Source organism: Barbus barbus, assembly GCF_936440315.1.
Source record: "Barbus barbus genome assembly, chromosome: 23".
Taxonomy (NCBI): Eukaryota; Metazoa; Chordata; class Actinopteri; order Cypriniformes; family Cyprinidae; genus Barbus; species Barbus barbus.
The window spans coordinates 12019674-12033532 of NC_136751.1; the positions used below are offsets into that span (position 1 = coordinate 12019674).

Genomic DNA, 13859 nt, shown 5'->3' on the forward strand with positions numbered 1-13859 from the left:
AGGCTACAATGAATTTATGACAATGTTTTATACATTTAAAAGGGGGAATGTGTAGGTTTTCACTTAAAAAAATCTTTAAGATAGAGTTTTCATTTGTCCATTTATGAGCCAACCATAATGTAATAGGAAGAATGATACCTTGACTGTTCACCACGGTTGCCTCTATCAGCCTGTAGGCTCAGTTGTGTCTGGAGGAGTCGGGTCCGAATTGGTGCGAAAATTCACAAAATGTGACGTCATGCGTGTTTTCGTCTAAAGTGGCAATCGTTAGCGGTAGTGTTTGAAATGGACTCTGTGGACGGAAAGAAGCGACCAGCCTCCAGCACAACCCAGACACCCACGGAAACTCCTCGTAAGCTTAAAAAAAAAAAAAGAAGCCTTATCTAGTGCGCACGAGAACGAGCATGAGACTGGCTGCAGTTCCTCTAATGGCCACTGGTGTCAGTAACAGTTAGAAATTTCAGAATTTACGCAGTGCTCCTTTAAGCTACCCAAGTTAATAGTGAAAAGCTCTTTAAAAGAATCTGTAATGCAATAAAGTAATTTGCTAAGTTTTTTCGAGCTACTTTTAAAACATTTGCTGCATGCTGCTATAGCTTAGACACATATCAGACAAAATTGCATTGAAAAAAAACCATGAATTTGTCGACAAATCCTTTACATTTTATTTTAACAAAGGAACATACTAATTAGAAAATAGAGCCTAAGCATTTATAAATTACAGTACAAATTTATATATACAAATCATAAAGTAAAACACAAATTATAGACTAATGGCATTCATTATAAAGAACATATACAAGTCTAGCCAAAACTTAAAGAGAAACTGAAACATACCATAGGTCTATGTTTTATTCGGCACAAATACAAATGTTTCCCACAAGAGGCTCCGGTGCGATTGCTTGGATTCACTTTTATTTGTGTAGGCCTACATTCACAATAAAAACAAATGATTGTGCTTTTGTAAAATAAAGAAAACAAATAGGGTGAGCTTTCAGTCTTCTCGGTTTCCTTGAACTTGCGCAGTCACAAAAATAAAACAAAACTCAGTGTAGACATGTCCACAGTTTTTTAATTTGGTCAATGTGTGTGTGTGTGTGAGTGTGTGTGAACCACGAGTGAAATTGTGTGTAGAACACTCACACAGCTGCAGAAAACTGAAATAAATGATTAACTCTGGCATCATAGCAATTGCTTAATTTGCTATAATTACCTCAATTTTCCCTGTAGGCTGAACAGCATCCTCAATGGCACAGACATGCAAAATGGCTTTGAGGGCTCTATTAGCATAAAAAATATTTTGTTGTAGTCTTTTTTATTGTCTTTCTATTGCTATAGTGCGCTAATCTTCAAAATGTCAGTTCTAAAAGCTGATGTTTTTTACCCCATTCTCCATGAGAATTACTCTCCATAAGGGCTTTCAGCAATTGAGCCTCAACTCACCTGTTTTCCTGTTGCATGTTCTTTTGCTCCAGTCCAGGCATATTAAAGTCTGCAAAAGGGAAGATATCGTCTAACCCTTCTTTCTTTGCAGGAAAAGTGTGAGCTTGCACTTCTTCACTAAGCCTCTCTCTGTGTATGTTTGTGTAAAGTAATGGGATTTATTATGTAGTTGTGGGTGGTGGTATTTATTGTTGAGATGGCCAGGGTATGTGGTGCAGGCCTGTCCTGCAGTCTGCAGGGCAGATCTGTTTCAGAAAGCCTGTATAAAGAGGGAGATGTGATCATGTTGAAGCACCAGAGCCTGATCATGCTTTCACTCATATACAGCATGGTTCTCGCTGCCAGGGGTGAGCATAAAATGAGTGTCCAAATGAACTAAAAGGCAGAGCTGTAGAGAAGCCATTTATATAATTAGAATGCAACCTTTATATGTAGTTTTTAAGGGAGTTTTCTACCTACAATTTACCTATAACAATTTGTAAAGATAGTGGAAAAAATAATCTAGTATAAAATTAAAGGTTTTTCTTTTTTTAATTTATATTTATCAGTGTAATTGAATGCAGTCAGTTAAATTATATTTTGTACCAGTTAATTTAGATGAAACACAAATTGGGCTATTTGATATTTTTACATTGTATATTTTAATATAATGTCAAGAATAATCTCGGGGAAAATATTAAAATATGTCTCTCATTAAAATGTACATTTCTTGCTTTACCTTAGTGTTGATCTCCGTTCATACCGCTGGCTCAAAACTATGATTTTCACAGTGCAGGAGATTAATCGGGACCCTGTCCTGCTTCCAAATATTAATCTGGGGTACCTGGTAGCTGACTCCTGCCTAGCTGAGGGCACAACACTAAGTGCTGCTTTAGCTCTGGTAACGGGGCAGGAGGAGACGGTGTCGGGAGCAGAATGTAACGGGGCCCCAGTGGTGCCTGTCATTATCGGTGACGCTCGTTCCTCTGCCTCAATAGTGGTGGCTGACTCACTGGGAGTGTTTGACATCCCCATGGTAAAATTAAGTATTCTGTATTTTACAGATAAGTTTCACACTTATTTATTATATTATTTTTGAGCAACAATTTCAGTAATCAGAAATTCATAAATTTCAGTGAAATGCTTGTCTTTCTGTTTTTCCTGTACAGGTGAGTTATTTTGCGTCCTGTGCTTGTCTCAGTGACAGTCACAGATTTCACTCTTTCCTGCGCACTGTTCCCAGTGATGCTTTCCAGGCCAAGGCTATGGCCCGTCTGCTGCACCTGCTGGGCTGGACCTGGGTGGGGGTAGTTGCAGGAGACGATGAATATGGTAAAAGTGGCTCGCATCTGCTTTTGAAAGAGCTTGAAAGTACAAGGGTCTGTGTGCACTATGTGGAAGTTATTCCTAAATCACATTCCCAAAGCAGGATCAGGAGGATTGTGGAGAGGATCCAGAGTTCCACAGCTCATGTTGTGGTAACATTTGCCATTGGCCCAGACCTTGAAGTTGTGTTTAAGGAAGTTGTAGTGCAGAATGTGACTAACAGGCAGTGGATAGCCACAGAGGCCTGGAGCACCTCTATCCAGTATTCTGTCCCAACAAGCATTTCTCTCCTGGCCGGTACAATTGGTTTTGCCCTGCGTCGGGCTGATATTCAGGGTCTTGGTGCTTTTCTTGCCCAGCTGAACCCTGTTAAGCAGCCAAATGAACCATTTGTAAAATATGTTTGGGAAGAAATTTGTGGGTGCTCGCTGGCACAGGACTGGCAACCTTCATCTAAAAGACCACAGTGCACAGGCTCAGAGAATGTCGAGAAATATGGCCGCATCTACACAGATTAGATTAGATTAGATTAGATTCAACTTTATTGTCATTATGCAGAGTACACGTACACCGCTAATGAAATGCAGTTAGCATCTAACCAGAAGTGCAAGAATATAGTGTTTTATATACATATAAGTGCATAGTAAGTGAAGATATGATTTACAGAATGTACAGTGGAATTGCTATATACTGTATTGAGCAGAGTATATTTTGCTATATACAGTATTGAGCAGAGTATATACAGAATATAAATAGGAATGTAATGTAGGGATTGTATGTACATTATGAACAGAGCAATGCAGGATTATATATACACATTATGAACAGCAGAAACGTGAGAACAGTGGTAATAAATACAGCTGGATGAGTGTGCAAAGTATTGATAAAGCAATGTATTCTATGCAAAATAACAGTAGTGCAATATTTTATAGAAATAGTTTACTTAATAGTTTGCTTTGTACAGTAACAACTTATACAATATATATATTACACTATAAACTTAGTTTATAGTGTAATAACTTTAACAATGTGCAGTCTGTGCAAAATATGAGTAGTGCAAATGCATGTATGTAAAGTACTGTGACCAGTGCAGTAATAAGCAGGTGCAGGTTAGATTGGTGGTGTGGCGTTCAGAAGTGTCACAGCCTCGGGGAAGAAGCTCTTTCTGAGCCTACTAGTGCGAGAGCGTAGGCACCTGTAACGCCTGCCGGATGGAAGGAGGGTGAAAAGTCCATGGTTAGGGTGAGAGCCATCCTTGATGATTTTTCTTGCCCTGCCCAGACAGCGCTTATGATAAATGTTCTCAATGGAAGTTAACTGGGTGCCGGTGATCCGTTGAGCAGTTTTCACCACCTGCTGGAGTGCTTTGCGGTCAGATGCGGAGCAATTGCTATACCATACTGAGATGCAGTTCGTGAGTATGCTCTCAATGGTACAGCGGTAGGATTCCACAAGGATCCTGGGATTCATGTGAACTTTCTTAAGGCTCCTTAAGAAGTAAAGGCGCTGCTGTGCCTTTTTGACCAGAGTGGAGGTGTTATGGGACCAGGTGAGGTCATCAGAGATGTGGATGCCAAGGAACTTGAAACTCGACACACGCTCCACTACAGCTCCGTTGATGTAGATGGGTGTATGTGCATGACTCCTAGTCCGCCTGAAGTCCACAATGATCTCCTTTGTCTTCTGGGTGTTTAGTTCTAGATTGTTGGTGGCACACTACACAGCCAGGTGCTGCACCTCATCCCTGTAGGCTGACTCATCGTCATCCTTGATCAGACCTACCACCGTGGTGTCATCTGCAAATTTGATTATGGTGTTGGAGCCATAAATAGGAACACAGTCATGGGTGAAGAGGCAGTACAGGAGAGGGCTCAGTACGCAGCCCTGTGGCACGCCGGTGTTCAGGGTGATGGAGGAGGAGGAGAGGTTATCTAATTTAATGGACTGAGGTCTGTTAGTCAGAAAATCTAGAATCCAATTGCAGATGGGTGTGCTGATTCCAAGCTGGCTGAGCTTGGAGATCAGCTTGGAGGGGATTACAGTATTAAATGCAGAACTGAAATCTATGAACAGCATTCTCACATGTGTGTTTTGACTGTCCAGGTGGGTGAGGGCAGAGTGAAGTGCTGTTGAGATGGCGTCCTCTGTTGACCTATTGTGGCGATAGGCAAATTGGAATGGGTCTAGTGTAGCAGGGAGACAGGATTTTAAGTGGAATGCAACCAGTTTCTCAAAACACTTGGCAATGATGGGGGTGAGTGCAACAGGACGGAAGTCCTTAGGGACCGAGGCAGTGGAGTGTTTCGGTACTGGTACGATGGTGGAGGTTTTGAAGATAGTGGGGACAGATTGAAAATGTCCGTGAAGACCTCAGCTAGCTGCTCCGCACAGGCTTTAAGCACACAACCAGGTATTCCGTCAGGGCCAGCTGCCTTCCGCGCATTCACCTTGAGTGGAGTAAACATCTGATGTGCAGAGTGTGAGAGGCAGTTCACTGGGTTGATGCTCAGCTTTGAGTGAGATCTCCTTATTATTTTGATCAAAACGAGCATAAAAGTGATTGAGCTCGTCTGGGAGGGAGGCAGAGCTGGAGGGGGGCACAGAGTTAGGTGGTTTGTAATCTGTGATAGATTGTATGCCTTGCCTCATACGCCGGGGGTCTGAAGAATTGAAGTGTTCTTCAATCTTCTGTTTGTGTGTGAGTGTGTTTCACAGCTGAGAGTCACTTACAATGTGTATAAGGCTGTGTATGCTATTGCCAGTGCTATTCACAACATGATGGCCTGTCAGCCAGGTAGAGGGCCATTTGAAGATGGAGAATGTCCTTGTCACACTCTGCCCGGGAGCACGGAGACCAGGAGACGAGGAATTCACAAACACGAGAATCTTTAATCCAACTAGGAGCATGGGAGGCACAGGAAACACATCACGGACAGGGAAGACAATTCAACGACCGACAAACATTCATAGAAGGACTGGGGCTTTTAAACATAGGATAATCAGGGAACTAAGGAGACACACCTGGGATCAATTAACACAATTAACATGGGGAAACTGGGTCACACGGGGAGCAAAACACACACGAAACAGTCCACAATCCTGACATATCGCCCAACCTCCCGGAAGGTGCGTCCTCGCACCGTTGAAACATCCAAAGGGGAGGGGCGGGTGGGAACTAGGGTGGCGGCTCAGGAGGAGGACGGACATCCAGGAGGGGGCCGGCCGACAGAGACCAAGGAGGCAACGAAGGAGGGAGGAGCCAGGGAAGAGACAGGAGGGACCCGGAGCAGGAGGCACTCAGCTGGACCCAGGCCACAGCCGTGAAAATGGCCCAAGGTGGAGCCGACGGAGGGAGGAGCCATGGAGGAGGGATGGCCGCCGACTCCAGGGGGCCGACCAACGGCGGCGGAGCAGGTGGTGGAGTAGCCCGAGGCGGAGACGGAGAGCCAACGAGCCAGGGGGATGCCGAGGATCCGGGGGGACAGGGTGGAGCCGAGGGCTCTGGTGACCGAGGTGGAGGCGGAGACCCGGAGATCCGCGGCGGAGCCGGAGCGACTGAGGACCAAGGTGGAGCTGGAGGGAGGAAGGAGCCCAACGGAGCCGGTGGGACGGAGCGACGAGGCGCAGCCAGAGGAGAGGAGTCCAGAGGCGATGGCGGGTCGACGCCCGACCAAGGCGGAGCCGGAGGGACGAGGGAGCCCGGTGGAGCTGGTGGATCGAGGGGTGACGGTGGAGGCGAGGGAGCTAGGAGCCGAGGTGGAGCCACTGGGTCTACGGGCCGAGGCGGAGTCCGGGCCTCGGAGGCTGGAGGCGGAGGTAAGGGATACTCCAGCCCCGGCGACGCTGGAGGATGGCAGACCCACGGGGCTCGCACCGTACAGATAGAGGGCTGAGGGCGAGCGGGGGGGCTGCCAGACGACAGCGGTGGAGGAGGCAGGAGCGGGTGGGAGGGTGGGGATCTTCGAGGAGCAGGCACTGGAGGGCATTTGCGAGGAGCCGGCACTGGAGGGCGCTCGGGCGGTGCAGACTCTCGGGGGCGCTCTTGCAGCACGGAGCTGGACGGAACCAGCGGGGACGCAGGAGAGCTGGACGGGACCAGCGGAGATGCAGGAGGACACTTGCGAGGAGCAGGCACTGGAGGGCACTTGCGAGTAGCCGGCACTGGAAAGTCGGACGCCCCCTCTCTGTCCAGCAGTCCCAGATTTGTCCTCAGCTCACCCTCAGCCGCGGTGCAGGGGGCGGAGCTCCACTCCGCGCTCACACCGTCCACGGCTTGCTCCCTCGTGATGGGCACTGACGCCGGCTCTCGCACCTGGTCTGACGGGTTGGGCTCTACTTCCGGGGCGATCATCCGCTCAGTCGCTCGGCTTCGCGCTGGCTCGCAGATCGCAGCGGGAAATGGCTCTCCGTCATCGGTGGGCTCGGGCTGGTGCTCCGCACCGTGGGGAGATGGTGGGCTGGGCTCTGGGTCTGGAGTGGTTCTGGCGAGATCATCCTCTGAGGAGACTGTGAGAGGCGATCCGTTTCTCACCAGAATCCACTCCACAAAAGCGGCGAAATCCTCTCGAGGACCATCTTCGGACGACAGCGCTCTGCACGCGGTGTTCAGGCTTCCATAATAGAAAGAGCAGAGCACGTCGTCCAGGTAGCTGGTGGCGTTAGCTAACATCAGGAACAGTCTTGTATGGTCCTCGAGAGATCGGTCCCCCTGCTCCAGCAGGAGGAGGAGGAATTCGGGCCGGACATAGGGATCCATGGGTCACAACGGAAAGAAAAACACTGGGTAAAACGGAAAACAAAACGGAAGGTAAACGTAGAGGTATCTGTATTAGGTCGGTCGTTCTGTCACACTCTGCCCGGGAGCACGGAGACCAGGAGACGAGGAATTCACAAACACGAGAATCTTTAATCCAACTAGGAGCATGGGAGGCACAGGAAACACATCACGGACAGGGAAGACAATTCAACGACCGACAAACATTCATAGAAGGACTGGGGCTTTTAAACATAGGATAATCAGGGAACTAAGGAGACACACCTGGGATCAATTAACACAATTAACATGGGGAAACTGGGTCACACGGGGAGCAAAACACACACAAAACAGTCCACAATCCTGACAGTCCTGATGTGACCCGAATAAATCTACATTAACCACTAGAATTGCTACTTTTAATTTTGATAGTATTAACTTTTAGCATTTTTTTTATACATATATATATATATATATATGTATATACTGTTAATACACTACATGTTCTATCATCTTTCCGTTCACAGCTTCTTCACTACTTAAATGCAGTAAACTTCACAACACCAGTGGGTGAGCTGGTCTATTTTGAAGATAACGGTGAACCATCTGCCTCTTATGACATTATGAACTGGCATGTAGATGAAAGTGGAACCGTGAATTTCATCCAGGTTGGACAGTTCGATGCAGCCAAAGCACCAGGCCAGGAGTTGAGCATAAACCTTGAAAAAGTTGTTTGGGGAGGAGGCTGGGCTGACCAGGTAAGTGACTTGATTTTTATTTATTTATTTTCTCTACAGCAGCCCCCAAAACAGGATTTGGACACTTAAGGCATACTGTAAGAATGTTATATTAAATAACAAAAAATCAAACCAAGTAGCATTTATTTTTATAACATCAGCAAACAAAGTTGCAAGCAAGCAATTTTCTTGTTGTGAAAATGTCAAACGTTAATTTGAAGAACTGACCTTTTAGATTTAAAAGTAATTTTTCAAAACATTTTTTAAATTAAAAATGCATGAAAATTTTATTTTTTAAAGCTTAATAAAAATGTGTTTCTTTTGTTATGTGTGAGGTGTATATTTTATTATCCTGTGCATGAACCCTACTTCTGTTATTCTGTAATTTCACTATTCAGAAAACATTGATGTATTAATTTATGTGTACTGTATGTATCCATTATCCTCTCAGTATAGGGACATAGTAGATTAAATCCTTTAATGGACAGACTGTTGAGAAAGGCGACATATGCCATGGAAATTAGTCTATAATTATGTATCTGTCTTGTATACAATATGTGTGTGGATAGTTTTAAACTTTTTAAATGTTTTTTTTTTTGTGTGAAAATTTTATTTTCTATTTTTCTTTATTGTTGTGCTGATGGATATTGTGCTGTTAATCTGACAGACTTTCTTTATCATTCATTCAGGTTCCTGTATCTGTGTGCAGTGCAAGCTGTCTTCCAGGCACTAGAAAGGCTGCACAAAAAGGAAAACCTGTCTGTTGTTTTGACTGCCTCCCTTGTACAGCAGGGGAAATCAGCAATATGACAGGTATTAATAAACTTTGTACAAACATTCATTTAAATAATTCCAAGATTGACATTGTGGGTCATGATTCACAAGCTAAGAACTTCTGGTCTTTCAAATGTAAGACCACAGTTAGAATGTGCAGTGTCTTCATCTGTATCATAATGTTCTTTAGACTCTACAGAGTGTATGAGATGTCCTGAGCGGTTCTGGTCAAACAATGAAAGAACAAAGTGTAATGAAAGTCTTTGCAAGATACCATGGAAATTGTCCTGATAGTCTTATCCATCACTGGGGCGACACTCACCACGACTGTTCTGGCTGCCTTTTTGTGTTTTCGTGACACACCCCTCGTACTGGCCAACAACTCAGAGCTGAGCTTCCTGCTATTGGTATCGCTCACCCTTTGCTTCTTGTGCGCGCTGGTTTTTATTGGCCAGCCTGCACCGTGGAACTGCATGCTACGTCACACCTTATTTGGAGTGAGCTTTGTGATCTGCATTGCCTGTGTCCTCAGTAAGACTGCGGTGGTTTTGGTGGCTTTTCGGGCCACTCTGCCTGGATCTAACTTGATGCAGTACTTTGGGCCCATCCAGCAGAGGACAGGCATCTTCTTTTGCACGCTAGTTCAGGTTGTCATATGTTTATTGTGGCTGCTGCTGGCTTCCCCTCTGCCCACAGAGTAATCCTGCAGTGCACGGTGGGATCTGTTGTGGGGTTTGTACTAGTACTGAGCTACATCGGTCTGTTAGCAGTGGTCTGCTTTCTGCTGGCCTTCTTTGCTCGAAATCTCCCAGACAGTTTCAATGAGGCTAAATTCATTACTTTCAGCATTCTGATCTTCTGTGCTGTGTGGATTGCATTTGTGCCAGCGTACGTCAGTTCACCGGGGAAGTACACGGTAGCTGTGGAGATTTTTGCCATTTTAGCTTATCATTCTGCTTAAACCTGAGAAAAATACAAAAAAGAACATGATGGCTAGATAAGATTTAAAAATCAAAGACATTTATGATTTGACAACATTTTTCCTGAGATCAATATTTAACTATATTTAACTAGAAATCTGCATATCATAACAATAACAATAACTAAATCAGTTTGATGAAACATTGTAACCTAAATATTAGATATGTTTTCTTTTGTATAGTTTTATATATTAATATGAAAAAAACTACAATAGAAAGTTTATTAATACACATTTGAATAATTCTGATAAATAAATAAATAAATAAATAAATTACTTAATTCATTCATTCATTCTAAGTAGATTTGGATGTATACTTTAGGATGGTTGGCCTGCAGGAAAGCCCATTGATCATCAAGCTTCAGTCTCTGCACTCTGCACTTTGCCAAAATGGTCTGATATTTTAAACAATCACTCAAACAGTCCAGATTTCCACTTCGGCAACAGCAAAGCAGCCATATTTTTCTAGTGTTCTTCTTATACTGTTAATTGAAATGTTTTTTCTTCCTTTTACTAGGTCATTTTGCAAGTCTTTGGAAGTAAACTGTTTTTTTTGTATTGTTTAAATTTCATTCTCAGTGATGACATTGTGCTTTTTCTACAATGCCCTCAAAGATTTTCTGGTACAACACATCTTAAACTTGTTAAAAAGGATGCCAGCTGTGTCTTTAAGAATTTGTAGTCTTTTGGAAATTTTCTTGTATCCATAAACTTTCTTATGTAATAAAATAATTAGTTATCTGTAGCTTTTGTGAGAGCTCTTTTGACTTGGCCATGAATAATGAATAAATATGAAAATTGAATAATTGTGACATAACTGTATTACAAAAATATCCTACGACTCAAAAACATTACTTAGGCTGCATTTACACTGCAAGTCTTAATACACAAATCCGATCATTTGACCATATCCGATTTTTTTGGCCGGTCTGTTTACATTCACTTTAGACACGACTGGTATCTGCTATCTGTGTTTACATTAATTCCCATGTGTAATACATGATAGACCCTCGCATTTTAAATGGCTGTGCTATTAAAATTATTTAAACAATTCACGTCGAATGGCCATTATTATTTGCCAGCATGGACAACGGCTGTCATGGATGTTTTGCAGCACAAAATCTGACTGAAAGGATAAAGACCGGAAAATAGCGGTAATTTTAATCTGTTCGACTATTTTATCTACTGCTCGTTAGAGGTAGAATTCTTTAGTGAAATAAAGATGATATTTATTGAAATGAATTTGAATGAATTAACCAGAGAGAGAGAGAGAGAGAGAGAGAGAGAGAGAGAGAGAGAATGAACAAACTCATGCACCCACGTGCGAGCAAGCACCGCAAACAAGCTTGATGGTTTAATTACAAAAACTACTAAGTTATTACCTCATTGCTGAGAAATATAATGTACCTTTTAGATGTTGTATTTTCAAAATTCACGGGGCAGGGGTTAAAACCAGCTCCTGAATGAGCAATTTCTCCAGTGGTGTCAAAAGTATTCACATTCATTACTCAAGTAGAAGTATAGATACTAGGGTTTAAAAAGACTTCTGTAGAAGTTGAAGTATCAACTCAAGTTTTTTACTCAAGTAAAAGTGTAAAAGTACTGGTTTCAAAACTACTTAAAGTATAAAAGTAAAAGTAATTAAAAAAAAATGCCATTAAGGACAAAAGCTTAGGCCGCGGCACAGGGGCCTATTGTGCACTACCCCACCTCCTCAAAAAAACATTTTTCTAAAGGCCATAATGACTATAATGCTATATTAAAATGTTAATGTTGAAAAATGTGGGATGCACTAGGCTACCTGTTTCAGCCGGATATGTGCCCACTGAAAATGAACGCATTTTAGTACAATGCAAATACATTAAAAAACCATATATGTGTACTACTGAGCATTAACGTGTTTCATGGAGCGGAAGATATGATGACTAGTTGCCTGTAAGTATTGTAATGGTGCAAAAAGTCAAACTTCAGAGGCATGTCATCAATAACCTTTATTGGTATAGGTTTATATTCTCATCCAACCACAATTCACTCTATCCGGATGGCGCGATTTATCTGGATAGGTTTTCATTTTATTTTTTTTATTTTTTTGAGCGATGACCAAGGGCGATGCTAGGATTTTCATTTTAGGGGGGCTCAGCCCCCAATGATGGTATAATAATAAAAAATAAATAAATATTTACAAAAAAAATTATTAATAGGGTAGGATGGTATACTAAACTTATTGCAGTATTCCACTGTATTGCATAGATGGGTATAACATCCAAGTACAAGCCAAACACAAGTCTACCTGATCTCACACACACACACCTGTTTACTGTATAATGTCACTTCACTTCACTTCACTCACTTTGAAGGAAACAGCTGTGGTGTGATGAGTGGTGAATGCAGCGAAAACTTTACAGAAGATTGGAAACCGATTGCTCTCCCATGACTTTTTGTAAACTGTATTTAAGACAAAGAACTGCACAGATGTAGATATTATAACAATCTATGGATAAACACACACCTTGTCCTCTCCTCTGCGCCACCGCAGTCTGTGGTTCGAAGAACGCGCAGAAAGATGGGGAGGAGCCGAAGTCTGCTGCTGTTTGAAATTTAAAGGGGAAGAATCGCAAGATCGCTAAAGCCCCCCTAAAAATGACCTAGCAACGCCCATGACGATGACAAGCCGGAATGAAAACGAGCCGAAATGAAATAGGAGTAACGAGGCTATTTTTAAAATGTAAGGAGTAGAAAGTACAGATAATTGCGTGAAAATGTAAGGAGCAGAAGTAAAAAGTCGGCTGAAAAATAATTACTTCAGTAAAGTATAGATACCCACAATTTCTACTTAAGTAAGGTAACGAAGTATTTGTACTTCGTTACTTGACACCTCTGAATTTCTCACCTATAAAAAGTTTCCATTTCAATAAAATGTGAGCGCATATGTAACGAGTTATAGTGAATACAATTTGAATGTAGCACATTGTTTTTCACTAAAATCCTTTTTATTGTCTTACAGGTTTATTTGTTATTGTATTATTGATTTATTTCTGTTTTCCTTTGAGCAATATTGGTCGATTCTGCTGTTCAATGTTTAGAGACTTTTATTTTGAAAATTTCTGCTGGCGCCCTATTGACGCCTTTTTCAAGTGAGTGCGCGCTTCTCATCAGTTCGCATTGAGAGGTGAGAGGATTGTCTTTATGGAATGCCCCTGAGAGAGAGAGATATGAACTTTATTCATGTTAATCCACAGACGGAGTGAAGTCAATGCTGGGCGTGGCTGTCAATAAATCCTCTTTTGGTGAACACAAGTGAAAGTGTCCTGAGCCTTCTTACACACAACGCAGATGATAGTAGCAGCGGTCAGCAAAGGACCGGTTACATTGGTGCCGTGACCCGGATGAAGATTTGCTGCACGATCTACGTCAGTTGGGTCACCGAGGGATGCTGCTTTGAGGTTCACGGTTTTGTGAGTGAAGAACTGTGGGAGTAAAAAAAAAAAAAAAAAAAAAACTGGGATTTTTTATATCGACTGGTGCATTTCCTCATTAAGTGATTATTATTCTCAGACTGATTTTTTCTAATCTGAGTTTATTCTATTCGGACACTTATCTTCTGTTGGATCTATTTTGTGTATGAAACTGAGCATGGCATTTAGTTTAAACGGAGATGAATTTGATGAAACAATGACTGGGTTGGGGTTTGGTAGGGGGAGAATTCTTGGTGAAACTCCAGTTGCTCCGATTGAAAGGGAGAGTAGAGTGAACAGAATGCCTCATGTGTTGTGCTCCACACGTGTAACTGATAATGTTCCCAATCCAACAGCTGACACCTTGCCCTTAGCTGTTCCAGACATAAATGATCCCAACTGGCAAGGGTTGA

The 13859-nt window shown here is 42.8% G+C and overlaps 1 pseudogene across 1 annotated transcript in view; it reads left to right on the plus strand.

Moving 5' to 3' along the window:
- Positions 1–1639: 1639 nt before the first annotated feature.
- The window catches only part of LOC306842986 (extracellular calcium-sensing receptor-like), a 43193-nt pseudogene continuing 30973 nt past the window's right edge, over positions 1640–13859 (plus strand). The window contains exons 1-8 of the transcript in view: positions 1640–1655; positions 1736–1790; positions 2167–2458; positions 2592–3260; positions 5452–5616; positions 8029–8259; positions 8928–9051; positions 9203–9950. The product of the transcript in view is annotated as an extracellular calcium-sensing receptor-like (transcript). The remainder of the gene's footprint in view (positions 1656–1735; positions 1791–2166; positions 2459–2591; positions 3261–5451; positions 5617–8028; positions 8260–8927; positions 9052–9202; positions 9951–13859) is intronic.